The 21928-nt window shown below is 46.6% G+C and overlaps 1 protein-coding gene across 6 annotated transcripts in view; it reads left to right on the top strand.

Annotated features, from left to right (window-relative positions):
- The window catches only part of UBE2E1 (ubiquitin conjugating enzyme E2 E1), a 63240-nt gene that overhangs the window by 5285 nt on the left and 36027 nt on the right, over positions 1 to 21928 (top strand). The window lies entirely within an intron of this gene.

Genomic DNA, 21928 nt, shown 5'->3' with positions numbered 1-21928 from the left:
TTCCTCAAAATTGCTTTACTCGAACTGTGTGTATATCATGCGTGTTTCAGTTTCAAAACAGCTTGATACACGCTTTTGAAGGATTTGGTGATAACTTGATTTTATTTAAAATGGCCACTTGGCTTTTGTTGGGTCAAGGCGGAAGACTGGATGATTTTACTAAATCAACGTGAAGTGACGAAGGACTTGCTGCTGCTGCTGCTAAGTCGCTTCAGTCGTGTCTGACTCTGTGCGACCCCATAGACGGCAGCCCACCAGGCTCCCCCGTCCCTGGGATTCTCCAGGCCAGAACACTGGAGTGGGTTGTCATTTCCTTCTCCAATGCATGAAAGTGAAAAGTGAGAGTGAAGCCGCTCAGTCGTGTCCGACTCTTCACGACCCCATGGACTGCAGCCCACCCGGCTCCTCGTCCATGGGGTTTCCCAGGCAAGAGTACTGGAGTGGGGTGCTGTCACCTTCTCCGCTGAAGGACTTAGGTACTACAGTAGCGCCGTTTGAGAGAGGTTAATTATTCCGTTCTCTTACTCCCACAGTCTGAGAATTAACTGTAACAGTTAAGCTAAATCTTAGTTCTCAGGATTGATAATTGGAATAGGGTGAGGTGTTTTAGAAGTGTACTAAACTTATATAGCATAGGAAGAAGTTGTTACTAGCGAGTAACAGTGGTGATAAACAGAATTTAAAATGCGCCTGTGGAAATATTCAGGTTGAAAAACGAAAGGGAATATTTTGCTTATGAACACTGAACTTTCTAAGCTGTGGTTAATGGATTAAGTGGGGAAAGCTTTAACACTGCCGTTTTTGTAACATGTTCTTACGTTCGGTCAAGTGTGGGGTGTTGCTTGGTAAAATCTTGTCCTGTTTTCTGAGTTTGAAATGCCCTTAAACTATAGTTTGTAGCCAGTTAATCGTTCTGGAGGATTTCTCTCTTGGCTTTCAAGAATCTTTTCAGACTGTCTTTCTGAACAGTTGAGAAATGGGCCAGGCTTAGGCCTGGGATATTTTCCTTTTTCATCTTGGTGGCAGCTTACTTCGGCTGGAGGCCTGTGGCTCCCTTGGTTGGTTGTAGTGAACCCATGGGCATTCCCCAAGGTATGTCTGCTGCCTGTCCTTATCACCCACATATTTGATATCACGTCTCTTCCATGCATGTCTTGTGGATTCAGACAGCTTTAGCTGATCTAGGTTTTAAAACCAAGCTTTTAAAGCATAGTTTCAAAACTAATAATGTTTATCAAGGCATAAACTTCTTTCTTAAATTTACAGTTTAAAATTGTAAACAGTTTGAAGGTTTTCATGGGATTAATCATTTTCTTTAAGAAACCAGTTGTCAGTACACTTTAGTTTCCTAGCATTTTAGCTGAGCTCCCGTGTGAGAGATTTGTGTTGCTCAACATGTAGAACTTCTTATCCTTGGAAAACCCTCCTAAAGACCCTTAAAGGTGAAACCTCTGACCATCAATCACCTAAAACTGGATGGGTTGTTGGGTTGTGGACGCTGGGGACACAAGCTTTAACATAAACATTTTGAAAAAATTTTTCTTCAGTTTCAGAGAAAACACAAGACATTTTTATTTTGGGAGGGAAATGTGTATTATGTTGACTTTCAAAAGTAAAGACTGCCTTATTTTTCTGAAGACATTTTTCAGTAGGGCTGTTTAAGTGCTGTGAACTGTGATTTCTACTTTTGGTTGGTTCACTAGTGTTACTGATAGAGTGTTATACAGTACCCCAATAGTCAGCTAACATAAATGAGTTTGGTTTTAGGTTTTGTGTTGGTACCTTATAGGATTGAATCATTTACTATTTTAATGTATATTGTTATTTGAGATGGAAATGGGTAATTTGAAGCTACTTTTTGAAGTTCGTGTTCAGCTCTTTGTGATCCCATGGACTGTAGCTCACCAGGCTCCTCTGTCCATGAGATTCTCCAGGCAAGAATACTGGAGTGGGTAACCTTTCCCTTCTCCAGGGGATCTTCCCCACCCAGGGATCCAAACCAGGTCTCCCACATTGCAGGCAGATTCTTTACCTTCTGAGCCACCAGGGAAGCTAGCTTCCAATTAAAATGTGTGAATTAAATGATACATTGAATGTATGCATGTTTATTTCTTTATAATTTTCTTAGTGTTACTCAGCATGAAAACTTGATAGCTTGGTTCTTAAAATTTTTTAATTTCGACAATTGTAAACTATATTTTGAGTGAGTTAAATAATTAGCTTTCAATTGATGTATATTAAGCTTTTGTAGAACTGCCTTTCTTCAGTCACTATTGAGTGTGTGGCTTTAAATTTAGCTACATTACTTTATTAAAGTATAGTAGTTGGCACATAGTAACCTCTCAGTAAACCATTGATTATTGCAGATCAATGGGAGAATTGCTTCTCCTGAAGGTGCACTGGATGTGTTGAGTATTTTTAGCACTTGACAAATATATGTGAACTTACTGAGCTTCCAAACCTGTGTGAAATGCAGTTTCTAACAGTTATGTTTGAGCACATCAAGTTAAATTCTCAGCGTTTCATATTGAGTAGATGTTATTTTGAAGAACAAAATGAGGAATATATTCAGTTGTTGTTCAGTTGTGTGCTACTGTGTGACCCCATGGACTGCAGCACCCCAGCTTCTCTGTCCTTCACTGTCTCCCTGATTTTGTTCAAATTCATGTTCATTGAATCAGTGATGCCATCCAACTATCTCATCCTCTGTCACCTCCTTCTCCTCCTGCCCTCAGTCTTTCCAGTCATCAGGGTCTTTTCCAGTGAGTCGGCTTTTCACATTTGGTGGCCAAAGTATTGGCACTTCAGCATCAGTCTTTCCAGTGAATGTTCAGGGTTGGTTTCCTTTAGGATTGACTGGTTTGATCTCCTTGCTGTCCAAGGGACTCTCAAGAGTCTTCTCTTGCACCACAGTTCGAAGGCATCAATTCTTTGGTGCTCAGCCTTCTTTGTGGTTTAGCTCTCACATCTGTGTATGACTGCTGGGAGAACTGTAGATGGCTTTTACTAGATGGACCTCTGTCTGTTTTTTAAAATGCTGTCTAGATGTGTTACAGTTTTTCTTCCAAGGAGCAAGCGTTTTCTAATTTCACGGCCTCAGTAACCGTCTGCAGTGATTTTGGAGCCCTGAAAATAAAATGTCACTGTTGCCACTTTTTCGCCATCTATTTGCCATGAAGGGATGGGATGGGATGCCATGGTCTTAGTTTTTTGAATGTTGAGTTTTAAGCCAGCTTTTTCATTCTCTTCTTTCATACATTCAGTGACCTCAAAAGTGTTTTAAACTGTGTTTTTAAAATTACTGTGTATTGCCAGTTAAATAAAATTCCTTGGTATCTCTGAATTATTACATTTGTGCATATAAATATGATCATAACTAGTCTCCCAGTTCATGTACTGTGCTTTCGGTTAGGCTTTTTCCCCTGCATTTTGGCGCTCTCTCGTTTAGGAGAAGAGTGCTGTCTTAACTACTGTAATGATTTCCTAAAGCATTGGATTGTAAAACTATGCCTTTTAGATAGCTGGTGAACTCTGGGCCCCTGGAGTCAGTTTTGTAGCTGTTATTTACAGCCTGAGGCTCAAGCTTTGCTAAATTGACTAGTTAGAGCTATATAACTAACCTGTAGCCATAAATGTCTGTAGCCTGTATGTCTGCACATAATAAATGACACATTTTGCGCAAGTCCTTTAAACTTCAGATTTCTCTTATTAGATATATCAGAATTTTGAGTAAATACTCATTTAGTGCCTCAAAACCTAAAAATTAAGATTTGAGGCAGGGTGCTATTTAGGACAAAGTGTCTTAGAGAAGTCATTAAACATTTCAGGCATGGGTGAGAATAATAAAAATTTCCTTTTATATGAGATGACTTTATTACATTTTGAGCATTATTTTTGTGTTTTCTAAATATATGAACCCAACTAAGTCAGTGCTTTTTATTTTGGGGGGAGACCTAGAATGAAACCAGATACAGTGGTTTTAAAGTTTTACAGCTACACTTACCCTTTTTTTAGTATGATACAAAGGCTAATGTCAGGAGCATTAAAAAAAATGTAAAGCAGTTTTCTCAACCTTCTTTTCCTCATTGACTGAAAGGGCTGAGCACCTGGCCAGCCTGCCTTGCAGTGTTGTGAAGCTCACAGGAGAGTAAGAGTTTCCTGACGTGTTAGATGGTGATACTGTTAGAGCTGCCCATTTAGCTGCCTTTAACAGCTCATCATTTTTCCTAACATTGCTGGTATTTTAAGTACAATTTTAGGCTGTTATATGATTATAAGAATGTATGTTTTTGAGAGGCTGAGATGCAGAAGTTGTGGAGTAAAGAGTGAAAGATACTCCTGGTGGTCTCTTCTGACCTTGCCCTTAGAGAGGTGCTCTGGGTCAGCACTGATTGTGTCTGCGACTTTACATTTTGTATTCTGTGGTTTTATAAAATCTCCTGGCATTAGTGGTAATAATAGTGAGATGTCAGTTTAGAAATCCCAGGCTGCTAACCTTGGACTGAAAAGAGATGATCCTCTTTGAATAGTAAAGGCTGATCATTTCATCCAAGCATGTTTTGTATGCTTGCTTGGGTTTAAGAAACAGGTTCAACAGAAGTCTTCCTGTACAAAGCCCTGTCTCACCTGCTGAAAAATAGCCTTCCTTGTATATATCTTTAATTTATCTGTTACCTGTCTAAAAGTGAATTGTTTCCCAGATGAGTAGGAACTCTTGTGGGTGTTGTGCTTCCCAAAAGGACCACATTTGTAAATTGTAAAACTATACTGCTGTTGTTTCCCATAAAGCGGAAAAGAATTCCTGTGTGACCCAGCAATTCTACTCCTAAGTGTTGTCCCAAAAGGATTGAAAGCAGGGACTCTGCATTGAGTCAGTGTTCATAGCTGCTCACGGTAGTCAAAAAGTGCAAATAACCAGGTGTCCATCAGCAGATGAGTGGATGCACAAAATGTGGCCTATCCGTATAATGGAATATTTTTCAGCCCCGAAAAGCTGTCCCCACCCACCGCTGCACTGCACACACAGCACGTGGGATCTTAGTTCCCCCGGGGGGGTGAGGGGTGATTGAACCCTCACCCCCTGCAGTGGAAGCGAGAGTCAGCCACTGGACTGCCAAGGAATTCCCGTGGAGTGAAGTTCTGATTCACGCTCTACACCATGAATGAGCTGGAAAATAAGCTAGACAGCAGGACAGACATTATTACATGATTCCGTTTACATGGTGAGCTAATTAGAACAGGCAGATTGGAGGGTTCCCAGGGGCAGGAGGAAGGGAGAATGGGTAGTTATTTCTTAACAGGGGCAGTTTCTGTTTGGGGGTGATGAAAATTTTGCCAACAGATAGTGGTGATAGTTGCACAATGTTGTCATTGTAATTAATGGTACTGAATTTTACACTTTCAAGTGGTTTAAAATGGCAAATTTTGTATTATATATTTTACCACACTAAAAGAGGGAAAAAGAAAAAGACTATATTGCTGTTAAAATGTTGTTGGCATCTGAAGGGAAAATTGCTTGTGGTTTAGGGGGCAACACTACAGTTTTTTGGATTTGTGTAAAGGAATGTTAGGTTCCTGTCATAAACCTTTAGTGCCTGTCACGTGTAAAAGTCGTTGCCTTCAGGGACTTCATTGTTTCGGAATCTTGGTAAGAAATGCACATATAGATCTTGGGTTGTACTCGGAAGTGTCAGTAGTACTTGCAAAGTAGTAAGTGCATGTGACGTTTTTTTAAAGGTTCAGAGGAGTGCGATATTACCTGGCATGAGGGTTCGTATCTGGGGCCGCGCAGGAGAGCAGAAGTGAGTGGAGAGAGTGAGGGAGCCTGCTGCGGGACAGGGGGTGCCTGTGCAGGCCACGGGGTCACAGGAAAGCAGCCAGGGCACTGCTGGGCGCCAGGGAGCCAGTGTGTGGCCAGGGGCTTCCCGGGTGGCTCAGTGGAGAAGAACCTTCCCGACAAGCAGGAGCCGTGGGTTCCATCCTGGTTGGGGATGATCCCCTGGAGGAGGAAATGGCAACCCACTCCAGTATTCTTGCCTGGGAGCACCCATGGACAGAGGAGCCTGGTGGGCTACGGTCCATAGCGTTGCAAAGAGTTGGACACAACTTGACAACTAGACAATAGCAAACGAGGCAGTGAGAAGGGGTGGGAGAAGCAGCAATGAAACACGTGCTCCTCGGGGTCACCGGCAGGCTTCGGGTGTGACTTCCTGGTGCTGGAGGGTCTCCAGAAACCCTTCAAACCGGAAGTGTGATCCAGTTAGAGCTGAGCATCCAGACAGAGAAGCAAGGGCTGCATGGAACTCCTGCCGCAGAGTCCAGGTGAGAGGGCAGGTGGGCCTGGGATGGGGGCAGGTGGTGGCCTCAGAGTGGAGAGGGGAGAGCGGTGGAGAGTACTGGAGGCAGAGACCTTGGCCACTGATTGAGGTGTGGGCTGCTTGAGAGGGCTCAGGGGTCTGGGGAAGACGGTGGTGCTGTGAGCACAGGCTGGGGAGGCTGGGAGACTGGCTCCCGCTCCCGGGGCGAATGCTTTGTGGACCCTGTACACACAGCGCTGAGCGCCCTGCTGCTCCTTGGTAGGCCGTCAGTCAGGACTTGCATGTTGATGGTACGCTTAGGCTTATTATTATCAGTCATCGAGCTCTCAAATCTATCTCACCTATTGAGATTAGACAAGTTAGACTTACAAACTGCCCAAAGGACAGCAACCACGATTCTTGTTTTTATTCTGATCCTACATATTCTTTTCCCCCAACTTTTTAAATCTGGAAACTTTCAAACTACAGAAGAGTTGAAAGAATATTACAGGGAGCACCAGCCTTCACCCCCATACATCAACTGTTAAAACTGTACCTGTGCTTTGCCTCCATCTCATCTCTAAATACGGAGAAGGCAGTGGCACCCCACTCCAGTACTCTTGCCTGGAAAATCCCATGGATGGAGGAGCCTGGTGGGCTGCAGTCCATGGGGTCGCTGAGGGTCAGACACGACTGAGCAACTTCACTTTCACTTTTCACTTTCATGCATTGGAGAAGGAAATGGCAACCCACTCCAGTGTTCTTGCCTGGAGAATCCCAGGGACAGGGGAGCCTGGTGGGCTGCTCTCTATGGGGTCACACAGAGTCGGACACGACTGAAGCGACTTACCAGCAGCAGCAACATCTCCATATATTTATTTTGCAGAACCATTTGGAAGTGAGTTGGGATGCCTGTGTGTGGGTTTCTGTGCATTGTGTGTGTGGGCTGGCGGGGTGCCGAGGCTGGGGCTGGCCGTGGGCGACTGCGGTAGATGCGCAGGTGGGTAATGAAATCCACCCGATCGCCCCGGGAGGAGGAGAGTTGAGATTTGCACTCTGAGGGATGGGGGAGCAGCGAGGCCCTGGCCAGCACAGATGCCAAGTAGGGGGAGCTCTGAGCTGCAGGGGAGGGAGGGAAGTTTTTCCTGTGGTCGTGAAGTACAAAGCGCAGTCTGTAGACGCAGAGGAAGAGAGTGAGAAGGCAGGAGAGGGAGCGGCAGGGTTCTTTGAACACAGTTTGTAGGGAAGACAATAGGGTCAGAACTGAAATGGGAAAGTGAGCGCTGGTCGCGCCCAACTCTTTGAACCCTGTGGACCGCAGCCCGCCAGGCCCTCCTGTCCACGGGCTTCTCCAGGCAGCGACACTGGGGTGGGTGGCCGTGCCCCTCTCCAGGGGCTCTTCTGGGCCCAGGGGTCAAACCCCTGTCTCCTGTCTCCTGCATGGGCAGGTGGATTCTTTGCCACTAGCGCCACCTGGGAGATGGTGAGTGGAAAAGCGTGTGTTTTGGAAGGCTGCTGCCCCCAACCTGATGGTGGAGTGACCGTGTCTAGAGGACTGAAGCCTCTGTGGCCCTCGAGGAACACTCCACTCCAGCTGCTGGAAAAGCAGCACCCGCCCCCGTGTCCTTCCGTTCGTTCTTTCCTGGGAGACTTGAAGTTCCTTGAGAGCAGGGATTATGTCTTTGCATCCCTACATTGTCCAAGAGAGAGTAGATAAACTACAATACATGTTTGTTAAATTAAAATACAAACACAGTAACCCAATTTGAGTCTGATAGTTTAATGGGATGCCCTCATTACCCTCTTCAGAAATTACTGGAAAGAGCTGGAGAAACGGCCATCGCAGTTTACAGTTGTCCATTGCTGGCTGTCTTTCCAAGATGGCATCCAGTCTCTCTCGGCAATTTTCACCTTCCCGGCATCACAGAGGAACTCTTTGTGGTATGAAAGACGGTGCTACAGCTAGTTTGGGAAGATGTATGCAGAAAATACCAGTACCAGTGTTCACGGGTTTTGACTTCAGAAGATTAGTTTGCCAAGAAGTGAGCATGGGTTTAGGGGTGCTGAGTAAATTGGGCTTCCCTGAGCGGCTCCCTGTGCCCAGAGCCTTTCCAGAGTGGGGTATGTGGAGGTGCTGGCACCTGCTAGAGGCATCTGACAGATTCCCCACCACCAGCGAGTGAGGTAGGGCTGCGTAATGAGCCCGTGCTTGTTCCGCCTCTCCTATGCAGTCGTGCCCTGAGTGAAACAGCAGGCCCAGTACCTGCTGTCAGAGTGTGCTCCTCACCCCTGGGAAACCTCCTCCTCCAGAGGCGGAGGCACTCAGCAGGGCTCCTTGCTGGAGCGTGCCAGTGATGGTGGGCTGTTGTAGAGTCCTGGCCACGCTTTGTTGTCGTTTAATCACGGAGTCATGTCCCACTGCTTGTGACTCTGTGGACTGTAGCCCGCCAGGCTCCTCTGTCCATGGGATTCTCTAGACAAGCATGCTGGAGTGGGCTGCCATTTCCTTCTCCAGGGGATCTTCCTGACAGGGAATCGAACCCACGTCTCCTGCGTTCTGGGTGGACTCTTTACCACTAAGCCACCAGGGAAGCCCTGTGCCACACTACGTAGCTTATGATAAACTTGCAGGAGGCCAAGGTGATGTTTCCGTCAGGAAGGTCCTGTTGACTTTGCATAACTGAGCGCCAGAGAATTGATGCTTTTGAGCTGTGGTGTTGGAGAAGACTCTTGAGAGTCCCTTGGACTGCAAGGAGATCCAAACAGTCCATTCTAAAGGAGATCAGTCCTGGGATTTCTTTGGAAGGAATGATGCTAAAGCTGAAACTCCAGTACTTTGGCCACCTCATGCGAAGAGTTGACTCACTGGAAAAGGCTCTGATGCTGGGAGGGATTGGGGACAGGGGAGAAGGGGACGACAGAGGATGAGATGGCTGGATGGCATCACTGACTTGATGGATGTGAGTCTGAGTGAACTCTGGGAGTTGGTGATGGACAGGGAGGCCTGGAGTGCTGCGATTCATGGGGTCGCAAAGAGTCGGACACGACTGAGCGACTGAACTGAACTGAACTGAACTGAAGTTACCACTGGGTTTTGTTACCTGGGCAGCATACTGTTCATTAATACTGTAATCACAGGGGGTGCAGAGCTCTCCTGGGCCAGGCCTAAGCTGTTTTTTTGGTAGTTCGGCGCATCAGTCACCTTCCCTGGTGGCTCAGACAGTAAAGTGTCTGCCTGCAACACGGGAGACCTGGATTCGATCCCTGGGTCGGGAAGGTTCCCTGGAGAAAGAAATGGCAACCCACTCCAGTATCCCTGCCTGGAAAATCCCATGGACAGAGGGGTCACAAAGAGTCAGACACGACTGAGTGACTTCCTTTCCTTTTCCTGAGGAGGAGCGTGGACTTGAGACACAGAGAGTTGAGATGTGTGCACTTGGGAGAAGCCAGCTTGTAGAGGTTCTCAGAGGCCTCCAGCTCATCTGGAGAGGAAGGCACGAGAAGAGAGTCAGGCTGAAGACTGGGATGCCTTCTAGACAGAGGTGGTGGAGGCTGAAAGAGAAGCCAGAGGAGGACACAGAGAGAAAGGAGGAAAAGGAAGAGCAGGGGGTCAGGAAGCAGCGAGTGGGAAGAGTTTTGAGTGGAGTGGCCATCAGCTCTGAAGCAGTGCTGCTGAGGTGGGAGGCGCGGAGACCGGCAGGTGTGTGTCGGGTTTTACACCTTCTCGCTGTCGGTGACCTCCACGAGACAGAGCCAGTAGAGGGGCTGACTGTGGAGAAGGAAAAGGTGTTTATGTGTGTTACTTTTCCCAACTAGCAGATTTCATTGTGTTTATCCAGGGAAGTGATTCGGTGTTGCCAGATTGTTACACTAGTGTAATTGTTCTTAATATTGTGTATATTATTTCTCTTGGGAGGGGGTCTGTCATTTTCAATGAATTCTCAAAAGGACTGGGGGGGGGGTTCCTTTTCCCTTCCTTCACTAGAAAAGTTCCTGCTTTTCTAGATTCAAGGCCTTTGTGATCGTTGCAGCTAACAACTGTGGCGTGGATGCCGTATGTAAACAGTGCAGAGGTTCATATGTTGTATTTTGATAAATCCCTTCTGCTGGACTTGGTTTGAAAATACTAGGCAGTGGATAAATTGGAAAATCAGTAAATTGCTGCTTGCATCCTTCAACTTTTTTACCTGCTTTGATTTGCAGTGGTTTGTGCTTTTCACACTTGTGAATGCCCTAGAATAAATGGGTTTATGTGTTTACTTTTAACACACCGGAAGTTATTCATCATAGTTGATTTTTTTTCAGCCTTTTAAGGTTGACTGTCACGTTGTTTTACATTGAATGTACCTGGAACTCTTAAAGATCTTACAAGCATCACCTTTCCAATCATCTTCTAGCCCCATTTTATTAATTTGTTTCAGATTATCCCAGGCACTCTTGGGGCTGTGTAACTTGATAATTGAAACTGACCCTTTTTCTGAGGTTGATTCTCCAGACACCTACTTGTAAGTTGCACACCGTATGCCCGGACAGTAAGGCGCCTGGGGTTACTGCTGCGCGTGGGCGATAGGTTGGTCTCCCCTGGCTCCTCCCATCAGAGCCACGTGTTCACGCAGCAGTCACGCAGAGAAGCAGATGCCAGCTTCCCATTCCGGGTGGGAGCAGGGGTGGGGGGTTGCACAGCTGTCCTAAGGGATCTAGTTGGTGTCTGGTTACTCACCTCACAAAAGTTGTCAGTCAAAGCACTACGCTTTTAGCTCCAAAATACACTGTATTTCATTGACATTATTCCACTTTGTTCAAAAATGGAATTTTGGATTATGATTGCTATTTTTCACTTTTTAAAACAGTCAGAGGTCATTATAGTAAATGAGTACTTGGAGGAGAAATTATTTATGATCTCTCTTATTCAAATAATTTTGATAAATTTGTAAGGTAACACTGATGACACAGACTACCTTCACTTGCATGGTGGGGGGCTTCCGACTTGAGTCCCGCTGCTGGCTCACGTGGGGAGATGGAGGCGTCTCATTTAAGACTGGCCCAAATTATTTTCCAGTCTGCTGTTCAGTTACTCAGTTGTATCTGACTCTACGACTCCATGCTTCCCTGGTGGCTTAGATGGTAAAGTGTCTGTCTGCAAGGCAGGAGGCCTCGGTTCGATTCCTGGGTCGAACCAGAGAAGGAAATGACAACCCGTTCCAGTATTCTTCTCTGGAGAATCACAGGGACAGAAGAGCCTGGCCTACAGTCCATGGGGTCGTAGTGAAAGAAAATGAAAGTGAAATCGCTCAGTCATGTCCGACTCTTGGCGACCCTGTGGGCTGTAGCCCACCAGACTCCTCCATCCAGGGGATTCTCCAGGTAAGAATACTGGAGTGGGTTGCCATTTCCTTCTCCAGGGGATCTTCCTGACCCAGGGATCGAACCGAGGCCTCCCGCACTGCAGGCAGACGCTTTACCATCTGAGCCACCAGGGAAGCATTCATTGGGTCGTAGAGTCAGATACAACTGAGTAAGTGAACAGCAGACTGGCAAATAATTTGGGCCAGTCTTAAAATAAACCGTACATTAAGGACACAGTTCTTGTTAGAACCAAAATTTGAAATTGCTTTTTGCTCTTCCTGGCCATGGCTGCGGGATGCTGTGTAGATATAAGAATTTCTTTTACTGCCGTGTACTATAACTGTTTGCATTTAGACATACTGGGAGGAACTCCTGTCTTACAGGGCCTGCAAGTTAAAATCCATGGTTACGAAAGAAACCCTAAACAGTCATTAGGCTCTTGGAGCCCCAGTCAGTTGTTACGATGGAAGTTCTGTAGCTTGGAGGATTGGACGTTCCCTTCTCTGAGTTTCTGTGTCCCGTTTACTGTGAGATGAATGACGTTTCATTCACAGGTGACAGGCACTGTGTGTGTCTTTTTCCAGGGCTTCTCTTGAAACCTTTCTACAGTTAGAGGCTATAGTCCAACCCCCGTGGCTTTCCAAAGGTTAAACTTTAGAACCTGGTAGTAAGCCCCTCAGGTCGGACCAGCCCATGCAGTGCGATGGTAACACCTGTCGTCTGACCTGGAGGTGCCGGAAAAGACATGACGTCTTGTTGTTTAAAGGCTAAGTCAGATCTTGAGTCTTAATGACACGATGCAGGCTTAGTCTGCCACTCCTTTTTGGGCTGAAATCTTTGTCGCTTTGCTCTGGCATTTCTGGCTTCCTTATTCCTTGCTGTGCACTCTCCCTCCCCCCCGCCCCCGTCCCTTCAGAACAAAAAAGTTGGCCAGTTGGGGGAGGTTTTCTGTTTGTTCTGAGCACGTGCACTTGAACCAGAAAGGCTTTGTGACACTGGGCTTGTTGAGGAAGAGATGTAACTGTGAGTCTCTAGACTCTGTGAATTGCTGTTGGCCGGAAGTTTGAAAGTGTGGTTCGTTCCCCAACAGATGCTCACCAGGCCCAGTAGGTTAGTAAATGTTAGTAAATGTTCCTTGAATGACTTTTTAAAACATATGACATCCTGAATACACGTGATTTGCATCAGAAGAATTGTCTGTGATAATGACAGATTTTTGTTTGTTCCAGTTTAATCTTACTACTAGTTTTGCAAGTGTCTTGAGGCCTGGCACGGTTATGAGTGACTAGCTGGGGTGTGCGCGTCACCCTCCCTGCCTGTTGTCCTGGGGCCCGTGGAGCGCTCTGCAAGTCTCTGCTCCGCGTCTGCCGTGGCGTACTAGCCGGCGGCCCTTTGACTTAAAACACAGCTGTGTCAGGCTGCTCTTCACCACACTCAGTTGCTCGTCTAACATTTACTGGGCATTTCCTGTTGTGCCAGGTACATGAGATAGAGCAGTGGAAAAGCGCTCATGGAGCTTACGTGCATGTGGAGGGAGGAACAATTTTAAAAACGTATAAAATTGTTCTTATCACGAGAAAAAAAATGTTTTCTCTTTCTTTAATTTTGTGTCTGGTATGAGATGATGGATGTTCACTTACTGTGATCATCATTCCGTGATGTATTCATACGTCAAAACATTATGCTGTACACCTTAAACTTATGCAGTGCTGTATGCCTATTACTTTTCAATAAAACTGGAAGGACAAGTGTACAAAAGAGTAATTTCAGGTAGCAGCACTAAGAAATTAGAGTAATGGCGTAGTGAGTGACAGGGCCAGTGGGAGCATTGGTTGATGCCAGTTGGGAGAGAGGGCCCTGAGTGAGGACAAGGAGCCAGCCACCAGAGGACATTTTTAAGCCCAAAGACAACAAATAGAAGACTAGACATTATGCGTGAGGGTCTAGAGCAGTAGGAGGTGAGGTGGGCAGCCACCAGATTGTACTGATTTCAGAAGGCCATTGCAAAGTTTTAAACAGAGGAATGATCTGTACCACCGTGATTGGCCTAGTCTTACAGAATTTCCAGCTCATAAAAAGAGAGCTTATGGAGTTACTCTTTGTAAATATAAATATCCCTGTTGTTTTTTGGGGGTTTTTTGCCTTATGAACAGATTCACTGACATTTCTTTATGTAGCTTTCTATTACATCTGGATAGGATAGATCTGTCATACCTACTGTATCTAGATGTCTTATATCTAGAAATTTTATAAAAGTGAAAGATGTGCCGCCCAGAGTCTGTGTCCGAACCCGTGAGGTGACGTGTCACGGCGCTCCGCTCGCCTGTCTGACATACCGGGTGGGCCAGAGTGTGACTGCCCTGTGCCGTCTGCGTAGCTGACAGAAGCAGCTTCCTGGTTGGGTCTCTCCTGCTTGCCCAGCTTCCAGCGGAAGGGCAGGTGGTGCGGGGCTGCTGGGGGGAAGCCTCAGGACCTCGGCCTCTCTCCCCAGCAGAGCAGGGGCCGTGGACAGAGCTGGGCCGGCAGGTGGTGCGGCGGCCCCGGTGGGCTGGGTGCAGCCTGCTGGTCTCCTAGCGGCCCTTCCAGGCTCGATCTCCGCAGCCGGAGGCCTCGCGTCTGTGCAATGGGACTGTGGGGTGTCCTTGATTCGGTAGACTCTTTAGTGGAGTGATAGTTTGCCCTACCTTTAGTTAATGAAAGTGGAAATACTTGGACTAAAAAGGACATGTAGGCCAAACCCAGGGAATATTGCTAATAAATTGATTAGAGTTAAAATCATTCTCAGGTGTGTGTTTGAGGCTTTAGCTACTGAAATTCTGATGTTATAGATATGACCTGTGAAATGTAATTCCAGCCTATCTTAATAAATGATTCCGGGAGGTTTGGCGTTGCATTGGTAAGAAATAACACAATTTCTTACAGAAGAGTAGGTTTTCTTACTGAAGAAATGGTCCTCATGATTTTTTTCGACTGACCTAATAACAGCTAAGTTAAGGGCTTCTAGGAAATTGTTCTTATTTACTGTTAAAGAAAAAATTACACACTTAAAATTTATGCATGTCATCCAAAATTCTTAAAAGGGGGCACAATTTCAGCGCAAATGAAACATGGGTATTTTGCTCGAAGGGAAGCTACACCAGTAATACAAAATAATCAATACAAAAACGCATCAAGTAATTACGTTTGACTTTTAAATGAACTGTAGTAATTATACTGTAAAATGAATGAACGTGTCCGATATTTTGGGCATTCACTTTATGGAAAATAATGAAGGAACAGTGGGAAAGCCTGATTTGTGATACTCTGGACAGCTCTTTTTTTTTTTTCCTTTTTTTAATATTCATGTTTTTGACTGTGCCTGGTTTTAGTTGTGGCACGTGGGATCTAGCTGCCCTGTTCAGGAATCGGACCCCAGGCTGCCTGCATTGGGAGTGCTGGGTCTTAGCCCTTGGACCACCAGGAGAAGTCCCCTGGACAACTCTTTAGAGTTCACATACATATCGTATCTTAATTCAGCTTCTTTCTGCCTCATACTCTGTGCTGTGGGAATTTTGAAAATAGCTTAAAATTTAGTGATGATAGCAGCTAACACATCAGTATGATTTTTATTCCCACTTTAAAGATGAGGAAAGAGAAACTTAAAATGGTCAGGTAGCTAGCCCAAGATCACTTGGCTCTTAACTGGGGGAGCTGGTGTTTAGGCCCTGGCCCATTAGAGCCTCCTCCCTAACCGTCGTCTGAGTTAGACCTCACTTAACGATACTGCCCATTCAGTTTTTACTCAGCTAAACTGTGGAGGTTTAAAAAGACGGGGTTATTCACAAGTTAGCCACTGACTGTGTTTCATCAGGCTGGCCATTTACCCCTCTGTGTGTTCTCCAGCATAGGTTTAATCACCAGTGCATTCCGATTTAAAAACCTGAAGGACTCCAGTTGCCCTTCAGATTAAGTACCCCCCATTCTCTCTGAGGGGTCACGCTGGTTCTTTGTTGTGTCGTGTGGGCCGTCTCTTTGTTTCTGAGTGTGGGCTCTAGTGCCCGGCTCCGTAGTTGTGCATGGCGGTGGTTTAGTCCCAAGTCGTGTCCCGCTCTTGACCCTATGGGCTGCAGTCTGCCAGGCTCCTCTTTCCATGGGGAGTCTCCAGGCAGGAATACTGGAGTGGGTTATCATTTCCTCCTCCAAGGGGTCTTCCCAACCCAGGGATGGAGCCTGGGTCTCCTGCTTTGCAGGCAGATTCTTTACTGACTGAGCCATATAGAAGGCCCTCACGGGCTGGCTCCAGGAGGCCTGGCTCCTGCTCGTTGCTCCCCTCTGTAACTTAGCCATGTTCATCTCACTCCCTGGTGCATTCCCTCTCCAGTTTCCATCCCTACTGTCCTTACAGCCCAGACGGAGGTGAGTCATCCTGTGCGGCGCTCTCATCCGTGCCCTGTGGCACTGTATACTCTCCTCTTTACAACATGGATCACACTCAGTTACCGCCGTTTATGTTTTCTTTAAGACCTGATTGCTTTATTTCTTGGGCTTCTCAGGTGGCTCAGGGGTAAAGAATCCACCTGCCAGTGACAGAGACAAGGGTTTGATCCCCGAGTTGGGAAGATCCCCTGGAGGAGGGCTACAGTCCGTGAGGTTGCTGAGAGTAGGGTGCAATTGCACACGCATGCCTTTTTATTTCTTGAGCCTAACACCAGGAGATGCCTAAAAGGTTGATTTATACAGTATTTGTATAATATTTATACAGTAATTGTATAAATGTTCCTTTAGTCACTGAAGAGATTATAGTCAAGTTGAAGTGATGAAACCACAGTCAATTTTAATCTTTCATGGATGGAAATAGGACTATTTCTGCTACTTCACATAAATGTAATATATATCCCTAAGATTTTAAATATAGGTTTGGTTTTTAAGAAAACACACAGTGTATCCAGTGATTGAAAATTCAGATCAAAATGGGAAAATGGGATCATGACTTGGATACTTAGCAGTGCTGGTCAAAGCATTTGCTGGTGAAGGCATCGAAGTTGCTGCATTATATTAAAAGAGGTAGATGTAAATTACTTTTTGCAATAAAATGTTAAGAGTAGCAGGCACCATCAGGAAAAAAAATGTGAAAAAAAAAATTAAGAACGACATTTCCTTGGCTGTGCGGCGTCTTCGTTGCTTCTGTGTGGGCTTTCTCGAGTTGGCCGAGTGGAGGCCCGTCTTCACTGCTGAGCAGTGGCTTCTCGGGGTGCGCACTTCAGCAGCTGCGGCCCGCGGGCTCAGTGTGGGGCACAGGCTCAGTCGCCCTGTGGCACGGGGGGATCCCATCTGTATCCTCTGCTTTGGCTGGTAGATTCTTAACCACTGTGCCACCAAGGAAGTCCTGAAAGTTATTTGACTAAAATTATAAACTGAGCATTTATTTGTGTCTTTGTACATATAGCAATGAGTTAGATTGTATGGAGATGGATGTTCTCAGCATAAAATGTCATAAAGCAGGTAGTGAGCTGGACACCGTATATAAAGTTCATAGCACAGAGCCATGTTCAGTGTTTTCTCTTCATCATGCCTCCCTTCCATCTAAGCTTTCTGTCCGGTGACGGCAGTGATTCCCAGTTGTGCCTCTAACCAAGCACACCTCGGGGGTGGGGAGCCTGCCTTCAGAGCTGAGGGTGGAAAGGAGAGAAGAGCCCCAGCAGTCCCACAGCCTGAGCCAGGGCGGAGGGGGTCGGCCGGCGGCGTGAGGGGCAGCCCCAGCCTCGCTGCTAGGGGCCAACAGGGAGGATGGGGGGGTTAGGGTTCACGGGCTGGGGCGTCCGTGGAGGGAGGCTGGGGCTCTGGAAGGCTCTGCCCTGCGAAGGGAAGGGGTCTGAAGAGGGCTGACTTGTTTCTTGAGGTTAGAAATGGGGCCTCGCTTGTTCTCCCCACAGACTACATTTACATCCCCACATGTGCTCTTTTGTATAAATAAGATCCATCTGAAAGAGAAGCAGAAAAGGGTGCGGGAGAAACCGCGGAGCTGGGTTCCGGGCAGAGGCGCCCTGGACTTTGCCATCACTCTGGACACACTTGAGCTGTAGAGTAATTTTGAAAACAGTTTTGCCAAGAAAATACCTTTGGAAAAAATCGTGTATTGTTAAACTCGTTTTCTGGCCCTTCAGAACCCTTTGTTTTCTGCGCTTTCCTTCCCCTCCCCGCTCTTAGTCTCTCTCCTGATTTCTTTCTGGGGCGTAATTGACATGCAGCATATTAGCTTCAGGAAGACAGCACAGTGACTGGACGTTGGTGTGTGTTCTGAAATGATCACCGCAGCAAGTCCAGTTAATGTGTTAGCATATGTAGTTCCTGGTGATTCTCCTTGGGATGAGAACTTCTGAGATGTCCTCTCCTAGCAGCTTTCAGTGTGCAGCGGTGGTGACTGCAGCCTCCATGCTGTCTGTGACCCCCCTGTGCATTCTTGCTGAGAACTTGTGCTTTATGACGCCCTCACCCAGTCTGTTCTGTGAGCTTGGTGTTGGGGCGTTCGACTGCACGTGTCAGTGAGGTCATGCGCTGTCTGTCTTTCTCTGACTTGGCTCAGCATCGTGTGCTCAGGTCCATTCACAGGACTGCAGTCTTTTCATGGCAGAGTAATATTCCTCTGTGTGCGCTGACGCATCTTCGTGCATCTCTCAAGGGGGCACTTATGTGGTTTCTGTATCCTGGCTGTTGTGAATAATGCTGCAGTGGACCTGGGGTACATTTAGACAATCCCAGAAGTGGAATTCCCAGATCATAGGATAGTTCTATTTTTAGTTTTTCGAGGAAGTTCCATCCTCAACAACTGTCTTCATTCCCACCAACAGTACACAAGGTGGGACCCTTTATTCCTTTTTTTTTTTTTAATTGAAGTGTGGTTATTCACAATACTATGTTTCAGGTATAGTAGTTCAATATTTTTATAAATTATATTGCATTGAAAGTTACTACATGTAATAGCTTGTTTCCTGTGCCGCCCAGTATATCCTTGGTGCTTATCTCTTTTATACATGGGGATCTGTATCTTAGTCCCACACCCCTAACTTCCCCCATATGCCCCTCCCAACCGGTAACCCTTCACTAGTTCTCTGTACCCGTGAGTCTGTTTTGTTACATGCATTCTTTTTTTTTAGATTTCACATGAAAGTGATAATGTAGAATATTTGCCTTTTTCTGTCTGACTTGTTTCACTAAGCGTAATGCCCTGTGGTCTATCCATGTTGTTGCAAATGGCAGAATTTCATTCTTTCTTACGGCTCAGTAATAATTCCCTTGTGTATTGTACATCTTTATCCATTCCTCTGTTGATGGACCCTGAGGTTGCTTCCATATCTTGACTCTTGTGAATAATGCTGCAGGGAGCACTGGGGTGCATGTATCTTTTTGAACTCTGGGTCTGTGCCTGGGAGTGGGGTTGTTGGGTCTTGTAGTAGTTCTTGGTTTCTCAGGGACTCTCCACCCTGCTCTCTGCAGTGGCTGCCCCAGTTTACACCCACCCACTGTGCGTGAGCATCGCCTTCTTCCACACCCTCACCAGCACTTGTTACTTGTAGACTTTCAGAATGTGGCCATTCTGATGGGTGTGAGGTACTGTTTCATTGTGGGTTTGATTTGCATTTCGCTGATGATTAGTAATGTTGAGCATCTTTTAATGTTCCCGTTGGCCATCTGTATGTCTTTTGAAAAATTTCTGCTCAGGTCTTTGCTCATTTCTTAATAGCATTTTTTGATACTGAATTGTATTAGCTGTTTGTTTATTAGTGCCGTGTATTTCTTAAATGCTTGATCTCTGGACCGTGCTTGGGCCATGCTTTAGTCTAGTTCAGTGAGCCCTGCAGGATGGTATTCAATTTTATTCTCAACTCTTTGCGTCAGGTCTTCTGATATCCCCTTGACAGGACCACGGATGGGTGTAGCGTCCAGTTGTTAGATACTGTAAATAGATTTACGTTTCACAGATGTCGGTAGTCTTATTGCCCAATTCCCATTATATATGCAAAAACAAAATCACAAATAATGAAGTAAAGTTTATACCAGTCAGGGATAATTTGTTTTTGGCAAGCTGAAATCATCTGTTGAATCTGAAAACGTGCTGAAATCTTTAGGTTTAGAAAATGAACAGAACGTAAGGAAGGGCCGTGTGACTGAACGTTGGGGTGGGGCAGTTTGGGTTCTGGTTGTGTGTTACCTGGGGCTGTGGATCACCCCTCACTGCTCCACTCCATTCACTGGCGTGGAACCTGCCCCTGCATGAATGTGGCCCTGCCTTTGTGCGCCCCCCTACCCCCCCCGCCCCTGAGAGCTGCAGGGGTGTGTGATGCCCCCCGCCCCCTGACAGCTGCAGGGGTGTGTGCCCACCCCCCCCCACCCCCCGCCGAGAGCTTCAGGGGTGTGTGGCACGGGCCCCGGTTGGAGCACTGGCTGCCCCATAGGGCTGTGCCACTGGAACAGCAGAAGCAGGAAGTCCTGTGAGGTGGTTGCTGTGGGGCAAGCTTTGCTTCAAATGTAGAGACACCATCTGAAATGTGAAGCGCTGTACTGGGGGTGCTGTCAGGCCCATTTTACAGATGATAGGGTGAAGGCACAGGCTCCAGGTGGCAAGTGAGTGGAGGGCTGAAGAGGAGGCCAGGCCCTCCAGCTCAGGACCCGTGTTCTCCACCATTCTGCTTTGTTACTGCCTAAGGCTCTCTATGTTGCAGGTAACGAGAATTCAGTTTTAATGCATTCAAATAAAAAGGGGTTGTTATAAGGACACGCAGGTGTGTGACTTTACCAGTCTGACCTGAGACGTTCTGGGTGACAGCGGAGGCAGGGTCCTTGCCCTCCGTCTCACCTGCGCTGCTCTCTGCACGCGGGCCTCCTCTTTCTCACACTGCAGGTCGCTGCTGCCTGCCCCCCTGCCTGCAGCAACAGCACCACAGGGACTCAGGGAGAAGCTGCTGTTGTTTTTTTTTTTTTTTTTTTTTGGCCAGTTCCAAAACTTCTGGGTGAGGGCCTGGGTTAGTGCTGTTTGATTGACTCCTGGACCAACCAGCTAATTTGGTCACTGGTCCAAATAACACTAGTGTTGATGATTAATTTAAGAAAATGGAAGGAACCTGTCCATTTGGTTCCTAATAACTGGCCGTTGAGGTTCCTGGGCACTTTGCGCCCTCTGAGGATGGGACTGTGCCAGCCACACAGCCACACAGTGCCTGGAAAATGGTCGGTGCTCAGATGTTTACCAAGTGGGGAAAGGAATAAGTGAATGATCTTCCTGATAAAGGAGCACATCTAAAAATAGACTTCAGTTTTCTGATGGCTGTCCAGGGAGTGCCGAGGATGCAAATAGCCTGTTGGAGCGTTCTCAGCCGGGGAGAAGTGCCGTTTCTCCTGGGCTGGGAGTGGTTGGTCTAACTGCAGCGCTGCCCGTCTTTCCCTTCCTCTCTCTTCCCTCAGTTTGCGTCTCAGGACTGCCTAGTGTAAAGTGGAGACGTTTATTTTTTATTTTGTACTACTTGAAGAGAAGTTTTGTGCTGTTGTTCCTAAGCTAAAAAAAAGTCGTGGGTGTGTTTCCCTTGAAAATGAATCATTTGATTGTCATATATTAAAAAGTAAGAATTTAATAGACTATCCCAGTGGGAGAATTTGTTTCCTAGATACCTTTGGAAGCAACTACATTAATTAATTTACATGCGATACATAAATTACTTATTTGACTTCTTATTTTCGAGAACCTTTGTTTTCCCCATTTTTAGGTGATTAACAGTGATTCAGGCAGCGCTTGCTCTGACAGCCATCCTGAAGCAGTGGTTCGAGTACGAAGTGTCAGCCGTAGAGAAGGGCGCTGCAGAGCAGTGGCCGTGTCGGCGGGGCTGGTGGGAGGGTGAGCTTCTGCGTGCGGCCGCAGACTTTGCTGCCCATAGGAAGAAATTGAGGGCATGAGTGAAGAAAGAGGCTGCCTTAAGATGCCGAAAGTTCTACATCAGACGCTGTCAACTTTTGATGTTGGCGACCTAACAGCTTAACTCTTGTGTACAGATGGTTTTTGCGATGTCTTGGGACAAGAGCCGCACTGCCTCATTATTACAAAGCCAACCTGTTGTCTGTGCTCTGAGGAGAGCTGGCTTTCTAGTCTCACAAAATGTGACTCACATCTTACCTCTGCCCCTTAGCGCTCTAACCTGGGGCAGACCACTCAAGCCCTTACAGCTTGCTCATCAGTGAACTGGAGATAATAACCCCAACCAAGTTATGCGGAGGGCAGGCATTCATCACCGTTTCGGGTGGTTTTTCTAAAACATATC

Source organism: Bos grunniens, chromosome 27 (assembly GCF_055505025.1).
Source record: "Bos grunniens cultivar Pamir isolate PY7600 chromosome 27, Bosgru_T2T1.0, whole genome shotgun sequence".
NCBI classification, from domain to species: domain Eukaryota; kingdom Metazoa; phylum Chordata; class Mammalia; order Artiodactyla; family Bovidae; genus Bos; species Bos grunniens.
The sequence above is the reverse complement of the archived record's forward strand: the minus strand, read 5'-3'. Positions and strand labels throughout refer to the sequence as shown.